At 48.3% G+C, this 13,460-nt stretch overlaps 1 protein-coding gene across 5 annotated transcripts in view; it reads right to left on the reverse strand.

Moving 5' to 3' along the window:
- ANXA11 (annexin A11) overlaps window positions 1-13,460 on the reverse strand; it is a 47,976-nt gene that overhangs the window by 19,832 nt on the left and 14,684 nt on the right. For 3 of the 5 annotated variants that reach the window (XM_011929147.1, XM_011929127.1, XM_011929164.1), the window contains one exon: window positions 1,297-1,345. The exons of 1 other annotated variant lie outside the window; for it this stretch is intronic. The gene's annotated coding sequence lies outside the window, so the exon portion shown is untranslated. Of the gene's footprint in view, window positions 1-1,296; window positions 1,346-6,339; window positions 6,536-13,460 lie in introns of all 5 variants that reach the window. One more of the 5 variants, XM_011929156.1, reaches the window with a different exon arrangement.

The following is a 13,460-nucleotide window of genomic DNA, read 5'->3' on the forward strand; positions in this document are numbered from 1 at the left end:
GGGATTACAGGCATGAGCCACCGTGCCTGGCCTACATGCTGCTTTTAAGGAAGCTAAAGAACTTCCTTAAGGTACCACCAGTCCCCATAGGGTGGGTCTGGTTTTCAGCCCTATGGGTGTAGTCATTTGTTTGGGTCAGTGGGTCCAGGGGTGACTGTAGGCAAAGCCCTATGGCTTTGGAGAGAGCTGGAATTGGCTCCCTGTAGTGTGGACCAAGGACCTACTCCTTGCACAGCTTTCGGTCTCTCTGAGCACCTAAGCACATGGTGGGTGAGGTCCCCGGTGGCATCACCTTCAGAGAGGGCATGACTCATTTCCCTGAGGCTGGGTGGGCTGTCAGTACAAAGCCCTCCCTGTCCCGGCCCCAACTTGATCCTTCATGCCCACTCTGCCAAACCCTCCAACTTCACTGGTGAGGAGGTAACCTGGGGGATGTAAATGACCAGTGGGCCAGGAACCTTCTAATAAGAGGAACTGCCCCACAGGTGAGCAGAAGAGCCGGGATGGTGTCTCTGTCACCTTCCTCTCTGGAGACACCACTAGGCAGGACCTTTGAGCACCAAAGACACTCTTCACTCCTGGCCTCCTCTCAGAGAAATGAAGCCAAAAGCTCCATCCACAGCCAGGCCCGGGAAAAAACCCAAGAAACAAAAGTTGGATACCACCCTGTTCCTTACACCAAGTAAATTCCAGCCAGGCCAAAGAATGCAATGAAAGAAGTAGCCCCAAGAACCAAAGGCAGAAAATAAAATTTCAGCATCAGAGACAAACTAGGAAAAAAAAAAAAGATGAGAAAAAAACTTAGGAAAAAAGTTTTATTAACATAATAAGAAAAAGATCAACAACCACTAGAGAAACTGTCAAATGATGTGAACAGATCTGGTAGTTACAGAAAAGGAGCTGAAGATGTTTACCTTCACCACTGTGCTGAGGAAATCACCAATTAAAAATACACAGATGTCAGCCAGGCACAGTGGCTCACGCCTGTAATCCCAGCACTTTGGGAGGCTGAGGTGGGCGGATCACCTGAGGTCTGGAGTTTGAGACCAGCCTGGCCATGGTGAAACCCTGTCTCTACTAACAATATAAAAATTAGCCGGGCGTGGTGGCAGGTGCCTGTAATACTCGGGAGGCTGAGGCAGCAGAATGGCTGGAACCTGGGAGGCGGAGGTTGCAGTGAGCCAAGATTGCACCACTGCACTCCAGCCTGGGCGACAGAGCGAGAGACTCTGTCTCCAAACTAAATAAATAAATAAAACACAGAGATGTCAAAATTTTAAATTTAAAATGACACACCTTTGACTCAGCAACTCTACTTCTGTAAGAGACTTTCCTAGACACACACCTGTGTGAAATGTCATACAGACATGAATTTTACTACAGCCTTATCTGCGACAACTCCTAAACCTCCACCAATGAGGCTGGTTAAATAAACCACAAGAGATCCAACAATGGATACTCTGTAGCTATTTCTGGAATTAGCCAGCTCTGTACATGGAAAGATGAAATGACCACCATTATTAATCAAGGTGCCGTACTGTATACGTACTAAGCTAATAAAAAACCCAGAAACATACTAAGTGGTTCCTGTGTGTATACGTGCACGGACCTCCTTGGAATGACACACAAGAAACGAGCTAACACTAGCTGCCTCTCGAGAGGAAAGTTGGGGCTAGAAAATGAGGCTTCCGGTTTAGATCTGTTTCCCGTGCCTTTCTGCCACACACGTATTGCCCATTAAAAAACTTCTAAAAAGGCCCAATACAGGTGCGGATTTCTGAGCTCACTTGAGGCTAGCCTTTTGGCCCCCAAAGTCCTGGCTGGTCTTCCTAGACTAAAAGAACACATACAGGGTCCATTAAGTTCCAGGCAGCCTTGGTAACCCTGGAGGGCCTGCAGGCCAGCCTTGATGGCACTCGTGGAGTTCATTCCTGGGGTGGCTTTTAAGGGATTTCCCAACAGGAGTCAAAATCTGCCTCCTGGCTAGGAGCTCTGCCCCGCACAGCCCCACAGAGCAGGTCAACCCCACTGTGAGCTGTGGTCCTGAAACCCTGGGTCTTCCCCTCTCCCCAAGATATACCTCTAGTCTCTAATCCTCCCTTCTTAGAAAGAATAGCCTCATTTTTCCCTCTACCATTCTCTGCCTGAAACAGTTTCAAGTCTGCTCCCCACTCTTTTTCTTTTTTTTGAGACAGAGTCTCACTGTGTCACCCAGGCTGCAGTGCAGCCGTGCAATCTCAGCTCACTGCGACCTCCACCTCCTGGGTTCAAGCAATTCTCCTGCCGCAGCCTCCCAAGTAGCTGGGACTACAGGTACCTGCCACCATGCCAGGCCAGGCTGATTTTTGTATTTTTAGTAGAGACAGGGTTTCACCATGTTGGCCAGGCTGGTCTCGAATTCCCAACCTCAGATGATCCGCCCGCCTCGGCCTCCCAAAGTTCTGAGATTACAGGCGTGAGCCACCATGCCTGGCCTGACCCCACTCTTACCTTTCTCTTTTGGTTCTTTTCAGAACCAAAGGCCCCAGGTATGGTCTGAAGAGTACAGGGCAGGACCTTCCTCTCCCTCCAGTGGATGCTACTCCCTACCTCCCTGGACTGGTATATGTGGGTTTTCCAGGCCACAGAGACCTTATGTGGGCTCCTGTGAAATTTCTCCCTTGGATTCTGCCCATTGCTCCAGTCTGCTGAGACCTTCTGGGATTCTGCTCAACATCAAACATCCTCCCCCTCTCTCTCAGCTTTGTTTTACATCCGCAGACACAATAGACATGGCATTTGTGTTCTGCCAAGTAACCACGATGAAAGGACCAATGAGGGACACTACAGAACTGTCATACTCAGAACTCCCCAGTTCAACATCAAACACCAGGCACCATGTGGGTGCAGGCATTTAACCAGCTCTCCCCCAACTCACTGCCACCACCCAGTACACATTTCTCCACGTGCCCAAGTGAGGGTTCTAGCACATCTACTCTGAAGAGAGCCTGTTTATCTGCCTAATTACCCCCAGAAGAAAAATAAACGCAGCCCAATAGCCAGGGGTGACCTTCAGGTGGACACAGACTCCCAGTGCTGACCAATCTCCCCCCCAGCTATCCATGTTCCAGGAGGCTAGAGGCTGCAGGATCAGCACACTCTCTCTGACTCACAGAAGCAGCATTCTTCTCCCTTTCTTTGAAAATTAAGAAATCTGCTCAAGGTCCAGTCTTCTGGTAACTTTGACCTCTGCATTTTTTCAAAAGAGGCCACCACAAGGGACTGTCCTTGGAGGAGTCATTCCTGGCACCCCAGGGCTGCCAAATCTGGGCTCAGCAGGATTTCTAAGGCCCTCATGTCCCCCTCTCTAGCCTGTTCAACCCCCACTCTCTAGGAGAGAGGCAACACAGTGAGCTATAATCCAGCAGATCTGCTCTCTCTCTGGCATCCATGAGAATCATACCTTCCGCCCTGACCAATGCCCCTCTCCTCCTTCTTTCCTTGCATGGGGCAAGTGACATGCTTCACACTGCTGGTGCAATTCTGATGGCTGGGGCATGTCCCCCGCTCTATGCCTGCTTTGACACGGGGACTCAATGGAGAGGGCCTCCTGCACACAGCAGGCAGCCGGCCTCCTTAGGGATTGGTCGAATTCTTAGAAACCTGTCTCCGGGGAACTTCTGGCCTCTGGTCCTGCCTCTCAGGGCAGGCTGCAGCACAAATACTGCCCTTCCTTCCTCACTGCGACCATCCACCTGCAGCTGTGCACCTGATTTCATCCAGCTGGGGCCCTCTCCAGTTAAATCGGTGCTTCTGGAAAACTGTCACCTATAGGGCTTGTTAAAACCCAGATTGCTGGGCCCCACCTCCAGAGTCTCTAAATCAGTGTCTCTGGGGCAGGGCCCAAGAAGTTGCATTTCCAGTGGCTCCCAGGTGATGCTGATGCTGCCTGCCTGCAGGCCACACTGCTTCATCACGCATGACAATCACCTGGAGAGCTCGCTTAACACTCTAGTGCCCTGGCCCATTCTGGGCCTTTTAACCTGGGATAGGCCCAAGAATCTGAAGTGTAAACAAGCACACATACCCCCTGGTCCCCAGTAATTCTGATGTAACTGGTTCTGTGGTCCACACTCTAGGAAACACCCTTTCCTTTAAGGTATTGGACACTCTCTAGCTTATCTGATCTCAGATATGGTTTGGATTTGTGTCCCTGCCCAAATTGCAATTTGTAATTACAATACAATCAAATTGTAATTCCCAGCATTGGAGGTGGGGCCAGGTGGGAGTTCACTGGATCATGGGGGCAGATTTCCCCCTTTGGTGCTGTTCTCAGGACAGAGTTCTGGTGAGATCTGGTTGTTTAAAAGTGTAGCGCCTCCTCCCCACACCTCTCTTCCTCCTGCTCCAGCCAGGTTAAGATCTGCCTGCCACATGACTGTAAGTTTCCTGAGGCCTCCCCAAGTAGATGCCAGCATCATGCTTTCCCTCACCTGGAGAGCTCGATAAAAATGCTGGTCCCTTGGCTCCCATATTCTGGGCCCTTCAACCTGGGAAAGGCCCAGCCTGCAGAACTATGAGCTAATTAAACCTCTTTTCTTTATAAATTATCCAGTTTCAGATATTTCTTTATAGTTGTGTGAGAATGAACTAACACACTCTTCTTCACAATAGCAAGCTCTAGGGACACGCACTAGACCTAGGCACCCCCACAGTTGTATGGCAGATGCGCCTGAGAGCAATCACTTAACTTAAGCATACCCAGAACGACCCTACAGTCTAAGAAGAACGTATGTTCAGAGTTCTGAGCTAAGGAACTGTGGCCAACCTGGAGATACATTCCTTACCTATAAGGAACATCAGAACCCCTAAGCCATTCCATGGGATGCAGGCCATACAAGAGATCAAGGCCCTTTGTTCTACTTTAAATGAAGGTTGCCAGGTGGTGATGGTTAGGAAGGAGGATGCTAAATTAAAATGCTATGTCTCTACTAAAAATACAAAAAATTAGCTGGGCGTGGTGGCGGGCACCTGTAGTCCCACCTACTCGGGAGGCTGAGGCACGAGAATGGCATGAACCCGGGAGGTGGAGGTTGCAATAAACCGAGACTGCACCATTGCACTCCAGCCTGGGCAAGAGTGAGACTCCATTAAAAAAAAAAAAAAAATTGCCATACAAACTGCATGCTTTTTACAACCAGTAGTGGTCCTCCTCCCATCCAGCCTACCACCACTGGACTGCCCCATATAAAAGTCCCCTCAATAAGCCCTATGCCTTGTTCGCTGGCTCTGGGGTCTCTTCTTCGGCCTCTCAAACATGGTGCGACCCCTACTAAAGTCGACAGGAGTCTGGCATGACAGCACTGCATCAGAAGCCAGCCTCAAAGCGTTCGGTGAATGCCAAAAGCATAGAGCAGCTATCTGAGGGTGCTTCTCAGGGGCTGCAAAAGGGCCTGTTCCCTAAAGCCGTGTTTTGTGTATGTAAGTGTACCATTCAATTCCACAGGCTCTAAAAGGGTACTAGCCGGAGTCCCCTAACACAGGAATCTAGAAATGCTACACTGGGAGAGGAAGCAACTGCCAGAGCAAGAAGAGCCTCACTGCCCCCACTCAGTCATCCCCCTACCAAAAGAGAAGCCTTGCTGTGTCTCTACCCAACAATGGGAGGTGGAGATATGGGCTCCAGCCACCGGCAAGGCTAGGCCACGCACATTTGCTGGTGTCCTGCCTGACTTCAGGGACACAGAAGGGAAAGGAGGGGTGGATGGTGTCAGTGCCATGCCTGGGACTCTGGACTGTCCTCCCCAGAGGGACAGCACAGGGCCCATTTGGGAACAGAGCCTACACCAGGTTAATGCTGAGAGGCACGGGCCTAGAAACATCATCTCGGACCAGAAGCCACACAGCAGCAACACCCCCTGCCCCTCAGGGCCTAGCAGCAAACCAAGCAGGCCTGGACTAAAATGGATGCTTTCGTGGAATGATTTTCCACTGGCCTTCCCCAGCCTGGTGGCTGGAATATTCATTTGTATATTAGTTTTTTTTCTTTTTTTTTTTTTTAAACATTAGATCCTTAACCTGTTTTCACACACACACATACATTTATTTTTTAAAGTACTTTCCCCATAAGGCTGCATCCATAAAATGTAAATATATCGTTGCTATTGTTTAAATGTATCCCCCAGAGTTCATGTGCTGCGAACTCAATGGTCAGTACAACGATTCTGAGAGGCAGGACCTTTAAGAGGCTCCACCCTTATGAATGGATTAATCTGTCATGGAGCAAGTGGGCTCCTTACCACCAGTGTGTTTGTTACAAAAGTATAACGTGCTCTCTCTTTCACTCTTGCTCTCTCTCACCCACGTGATGTCTTCTGCCATGTTATGAAGCAGCAAGAAGGCCCTTGCCAGATGCAGCCTCACGATCTTCTCGGTCTCCAGAACTATAAGCCAAATAAGCTACTGTTGCTTATAAATTACTCAGTCTGTGATATCTTGTTAGAGAAGCACAAAATGAACTAAGACACTAGTTTACACCATGCAGGTCCAATAATCCCTGCTGATATATTCTTTAAAATGAAAAGAAGAGGCCAGGCACAGTAGCTCATGCCTATAATACCAGCACTTTGGGAGGCTGATGCAGGCAGACCATTCGAGCTCAGGAGTTTGAGACCAGCCTGGGAAACATAATGAGATGCTATCTTTACAAAAGACATACAGATGCTCCTTGACTTATGATGGGGTTATGTCCCAATAAACCCATCATTAGTTTAAAATGCATTTAATGCTGGCAACACAGCAGTCCCCAACTTATGATGGTTCGACTTACGATTTTTCAACTTTATGATGGTGCAAGAGTGACAAGCACTCAATCAAAACAGTAGCCTCACTGTAACCCCATCATAAGTGGAGGAGCTTGTTACATCCCGATAAGCTCTTCTTAAAGTAATGTAACCCCATTATAAAGTTGAAAAACTGTAAGTTTAACCATCTTGAATCAGGGACCGTGTGTGTGTGTGTGTGTGAGAGACAGACAGAGAGAGTTTATATAACTAATACAGCTAGGACTCTAAGTTAAGATCAGGCTTCTACACCAGCAAAGGACTCAGGTGCTGATTCACCTTAGGAAGAGTACGAGCTTGGAATGCTTGAGGGGGCGCCTGTCAATACAAGAGGGCCAGAAAACCAACCTCCCTAGGACTCTTCCAGGATCACTGAGCTCTACCTAGTGGTGATGCTGCCAATCATCTGCAAATGTTGTTTTCCAGAGTTGAAAATGCAGTCCCACAGCCTTGTTCCCCACTGTTACCCAAGCATCTGGCTGAATGTGCACCTCATAAATGTAGCTTGAGTGGAAGAATAGATGGAGTTCTGGGGACTGGTTTCTGCTTTGCCAGTTAGTCAGTTTTCTCCTTTAAAACCTCTCCCTTCATTGGCTCCTAAGATTATTTAAGTATCAAATAGGATGTATTTGGCCTGCAGGGCAAGGAAGAGCATAATAAACACTTATAATCCAAGGCTCTCAGCAAGGACATCACACTCCCACAATATGCATTCTGGTCTTCTGTAGAGCAGGACCCACCTAGTGTGTGACAGTCAACTGATGACAGCTGAACAGCGCCAAGTATCCAGAACATACACGCTCCAAACATTTCCTCCAGGCATCAGGTCTGTTCACTTTCACTATAAGTCTGTTTGCTTCTGAACACCTACCATCTACTGCCCCCAAAAGTCTTGCTCAGATCTAACTGGGATGCCCAGGCCCAGCTCAGCCTCACCTAGAAGCAGGCAGTGTGATGGGCAGCTCAGTGCTGCCCTGAATGTGTTCTCTGACACCAGCTTCATATCTTGCAAGTTGTGAAGTTAGAAGGCACGCAGTTTAAGGAGCGAGACAGGCAGACAAGAGCAAGAGATTAGTTGCTCGAAAAGTTTAGAAAATGCTTACTACATATAGTTAGGTACTATAACTACACATCCCCTTTCCAAGAAACTGCCAATTTGCAATAGCGTAATAAAAGCTCTGATAAATCCTGGAACAAAGGTGCCTGCTTAACTCTATCCTCAAATTTCCCAAACTAATTAGGCCATAATAATAGTCATCATTTACTGAATGCTTATTATGTGCCAGGTACTGTGTTAAGTGCTTCACGTGGAACTGAACTTTACAACAACCCTATGAGACAAATACTAAAATTATCCTTCTCATATCAGAAATGAAGACTGAGGGACAGAGAGGCTGTGTAACTTGCTCAAGGTTATAGCTATTGAATGGCTGAGCCAGGCAGTCGACTTCCAAAGCCCAGGACTTTACCACTACATTATACTTCCTCACAGTGCCCACTGGCCCCAGGAACTAGTATTTTAAGAATAGAGCTTTAGAAATACTGGTATGATGAAATAGCATGGAATTCAGCATCAGGATACCTGGCTTCTAAGTCTCGTTTCACTGTATGACCCCAGGTACTTCATTGAAGGCAGTGGAGGATGGTGAGAAGAACATGGACTCTGAAGCCAGACTACCCAAGTTCACATCCCAGTCCTGCTCCCCACCAGTTATGTGATCTTAACGGTTTACACAACCATTCTGCACCTCAGTTTTCCCCATCTGTAAAATGGGGATAGTAACAGTTTAATACCAAGTTTGTTCCCATTATATCATGTAACATATCATGACATCCTGTTTCTTCAAAACAAAATAAGAAAGAGAGGACCCCAGGCCATTTGATAATGCCCAGGATGAGAACTGTAGGGACTGAAGGGGGAAGGGAGAGGGTGAGAGAGAAACACGGAATTGGGAAGGGTCAGGGCAGTGTGACAGGTGGAGGATGGGAGTGGGGAACACACTGGCATGGCTGTGTTAGATTTTCCAGCCTCCCAATAGAGAAAGCACCAACAGGAAATTGGCACTGTTTTCTTTCCATCCCCTCCACGTGCCTGGGTGTCTGGGGGCCTGCTCCACTCCAGTAGTAGAGGGGGCAGTGGAGGCAAGACTGACGGTGGAGGGAGGCCACAGGGCAGGGAGAGCTGAAAGACCCTCGGAGAGGAAACCTGCCTGGGAGAGGGATCCACAGAGGCAGGGCCTTGGCCTGCAAGAAGCTCCAACACTGCAGGCACTGGAGCCTGTCCTCAGAACCTTCACTGAGGCGTGGCACGGACGGGGCCATCTTCTCTCCTACTGCCTGCCTTTTCAGACCAGGTGCTGAGAAGGGGGGTGGGGGCAAGTGAGGAGGAACTCACTTTCCATATGAGGCAGGCCGAGAGCACACAGCATCACACGCAGGTCTCTCTGTCACGCTCCTCCAGAGCAGGCTTCCCTGCAAGCTGGGCCACTCCTCTTTGTGGGCAGAGTCATCTCTGACTCACACCAAATGGGCTTACCCAAGAGCCAATGCTCAGTCAAATGCTGAGTCCAATTCAGAATTTCTGAGGAGTGGAAAGTAGGCAGCAGAGGAAGAAGGTGACAGAGACACAGTGTTAATATCTGGCTGCCACGCAGGCCAGCATGTGATGGGCACTCAGGTCCTGGAGGACGCTGAGGTTCTTGTAACAGACACAGTGGCAGTGACAGGAAAAGCCCCCCACCCAAGCCCTGACTCCAAAGTGTGGCCAGGACCTGCTATAGTTTGAATGCTTCTGTCTCCCCAAAATTCATTTATTGAAATCCCAACTCCCAATGTGATGACATCTGGAGGTGGGGCCTCTGGAAGGTTATGAGGTTGGAGCCATCATAAATGGGATTCACGCCCTTATAAAAGAGAGCCCAGAGGGCCCAACCCTTTCCACCATGTGGGGACACAGGGAGAAGGTACGATCCTATTTGTGAACCAAAAAGTGGGCCCTCACCAGACACTGAGTCAGCTGGCACCTTCATCTTCAACTTCCAGCCTCCAGAACTGTAAGCAATGTACTTCTGTTGTTTATAAGCCACCCGGTCTATGATATTTTATTACAGCAGCCTGAACTAGCCTGATTTAGACGGAACCTATGAATGCACACACACATACACACACACACACTCACACACACACACTCACACACTCACTCCCAAAAAGGGAAACAGTGGTTTGTGTTTGTAAGTGCAGGTGGCAGGGGCAGGGAGGGGACACAGGTCTCTGTCTTTGTTTGCCCACTTCCGCATGGGGAAGCCACCGCCAGTTACACCACCTGAGCAGAGGGAGCTTCTCCCAGGGCCCGCCTAGGAGGGACGAACAAAACAATGGTAGTGAGCTGATGTCAATCAGGCACAAGTCCCAGGGTGGCTGAGGCTTCCCTGTCGATCCCACCCCTCTTAGTTGTCAGGTCATTCCAATCACTGCAAAGTCCAACCCAGCTCCTCCCAGAGCTCCTGGGTCCACAGGGACATGCCACACACCAAGCCCTGCAGCAGTTACTGTCTACAAGACAACCCTTCCAGCAGCTCTGCCGGAAGGAAGCAAAAACTTCTCTAAACCTCTCCCTCATCTTGCGATGTGAGGTAAAGGGAAGCTCAGCAGGTTACCCACGACACAGGGCCTGAGTCTCACTGACACTGGCTTCACAATGTCTACCCCTAGATTCTCGGTAGGCCCTTCTACCACCCCAATTACTCTCTCTCACACACTCCAAACCAGCTCCCCCATCTTTTCACAGCCCACACTCCCCCATCAAGAGCCCCAAACATCACAGGACAGTCACACTGGACTTCTCAATTCTGCTGCATGAGTTTTACCACAGCCCACACAGCTCTGATATCATCTTCTAACACTGCTGTTGGGCCACCGGGATGGCACACAGGGTTCGGAGTCCAGTGACAATGATTCTATTCTAGCTCTACCTCTTGTTAGCTGTGTGACCCTGGATATAAAGATTGACCTCTCTGAGCCTTCCTCCTTACCTGTAAAAAGAGGAAAAATGCATCCATCTCATTACACAGCTGTGAGAATATAGTATTCATATATATATATATAGCTCTACAACAGATATTAGCATAAGGAGGCATTAGCCTGGAGCCAAGGTCTGGTTCCTAAAGCAACTGCTTGCTGTGTGACCCTCCCTGGGCAACTTAACCTCTCTGAACCTCCATTCTACCTGCAAAGATCTGATGTACCCCACCTACCTTGTATTACTGTGAGGACTAAAAGTAAAAAGAACAGGAACGCGCTTTGTAAAGCAGGACACAGTTATCTTCACTCTGTGACTAACACACCTAGTGTTGATCTCTCCCAAGTGGCCAAAGAGGCCAGGCTTTGACATTTGGAGAGGGAGAAAAGGGTCCCAGATCCTGGGCACACACCAACCCCATCTGGTGTCAGGCTCCCGCCAGGGGACCAGCCCAGCCCACACAGTAAGGGTAGTGTCCAGCCAACCCTTAGGGTCCCAGGGTCTCAGGAAAATGCTGGTAAGGGAAGGGGTAGAGGGAGGGCTTTTCAGAGCCTGAAACTCAGCTACCATCAGCTTCCCTGATTAGGTCCCTCAAAGACATCCCTGGTACCTGTGAATGCGTTACTTTACATGGTAAAACAGACTGTCCTGACATGATTAAGGTTACCCGCCATGAAACGGGGAGACTAGCCTAGATTATCCAGGTGGGCCCAATCCAATGAAAAGAGTCCTTCAAAGCAGAGAGCCTTTGTTGCTGGGTTAAGGATGAAAAGGAAGAATAAGCAGGAGAGAGTCCAGGCATGAGAGGGATTCCACCCATGCAGGAAAAGGATCAAGTGCCACGGAACTCAGATGGCCTCTAAAGCTGGAAAGGACAAGGAAGCATTCACCTCCAGGGCCACCAGACAGAGACACAACCCTGCCAACACCTTGATTTTAGCACCATGAGATCCAAGAGACCACTAGATAAAACCGTTAAGATAAAAAAGCCATGTGGTAAAATAGTGCAGCCACTATGGAAAACAGTATGGAGATTCCTCAAAAACTTAAACATAGATCTACCATACCTATGATCCAGCAATCTCACTCCTGAGCATACAGGCCGTGTACCTCTCATTCAAAATGTGTGGGACCAGCAATGTTTCAGACATAATGTTTCAGACATGCTGGTCTTCAGACCAGATGATTTCAGATTTTGGAATAGTGGCATCATACTTACCATTGTGCATCCAAAATGCAAAAATCCAAAATCCAAAATGCTTCAATGAGTACTTCCTTTGAGCGTCATGTTAGAGCTCAAAAGGTTTCGGACTTTGGAACATTTCAGATTTGGGATACTCAACCTATATACCCAAAGGAAATGAAAGCAGGGACTCCCACAGAGATTTGCACACCCATGTTCATAGCAGCCTAATTCACAGTAGTCAAAAGGTGGAAACGACCCAAGCGCCCATCGATGGATGAATGGATAAACATGATTAAGGTTACCCGCCATGAAATGGGGAGACTAGCCTAGGTTATCCAACACATTATGCTAAACGAAACAAACCAGACACAAAAGAACAAATACTTCTGATTCCACCTATATGAAGTCTCCAAAGTAGTCAAATTCATACGGACAGAAAGTAGACTGCTGTTGGCCAGGGCTTGGGTAAGAGGGAATGGGGAGTTTACATTTCATGAGTACAGAGTCAGTTTGGGAAGATGAGAACCTTCTGGAGATGCACGGTAATGACTGTTGCACAACAAAGTGAATGTATTTAACACCATTGAGCTGCACACCTAACAGTGGGTAAAATGGTAAGTTTTATGTTGTGTATATTTTGACCACAAAAAGAGTTGCATGGTTTTAAGCCACACGTTTGTAGTAATTTGTTACAGCAATAATGGAAAACTAATTGTTGAAAACTATTTGAGGTGATGGATATATTAACTAGTTTGCTTTAATTATTTCACATTGTATTCATAGATTATAACATCACTTGCAACATAGTGAGACCATGTCTCTAACTAAAAATACAAAAATTGGCCGGGCACAGTGATCCATGCCTGTAATCCCAGCACTTTGGGAGGCTGAGGCAGGTGGATCACCTGAGGTCAGGAGCTCAAGACCAGCCTGGCCAACATGGTGAAATCCCATCTCTACTAAAAATACAAAATTAGCTGGGCATGGTGGCATGCACCTGTAATCCCAGCTACTCGGGAGGCTGAGACAGGAGAATTACTTGAGCCTGGGGGGCAGAGGTTGCAGTGAGCCGAGATCATGCCATTGCACTCCAGCCTGGGTAAAAAGAGCAAACCTCCGTCTCAAAATAAAATAAAATAAAAATAAAAATACAAAAATTAGCCAGGCGTAGTGGCACATGCCTGTAATCCCAGCTATTCAGGAATTGCTGAAACCCAGGATGCAGAGGTTGCAGTGAGCCGAGATTGTGCCACTGCACTCCAGCCTGGGTGACAGAGCGAGACTCTGGCTCAAAAAACAAAAACAAACAAACAACAACAACAACAAAAACTTTAAAGAAGCCGGGCACGGTGGCTCAAGCCTGTAATCCCAGCACTTTGGGAGGCCGAGACGGGCGGATCACGAGGTCAGGAGATCGAGACCATCCTGGCTAACA

This window comes from Colobus angolensis, unplaced genomic scaffold, assembly GCF_000951035.1.
Source record: "Colobus angolensis palliatus isolate OR3802 unplaced genomic scaffold, Cang.pa_1.0 Scaffold12, whole genome shotgun sequence".
NCBI classification, from domain to species: domain Eukaryota; kingdom Metazoa; phylum Chordata; class Mammalia; order Primates; family Cercopithecidae; genus Colobus; species Colobus angolensis.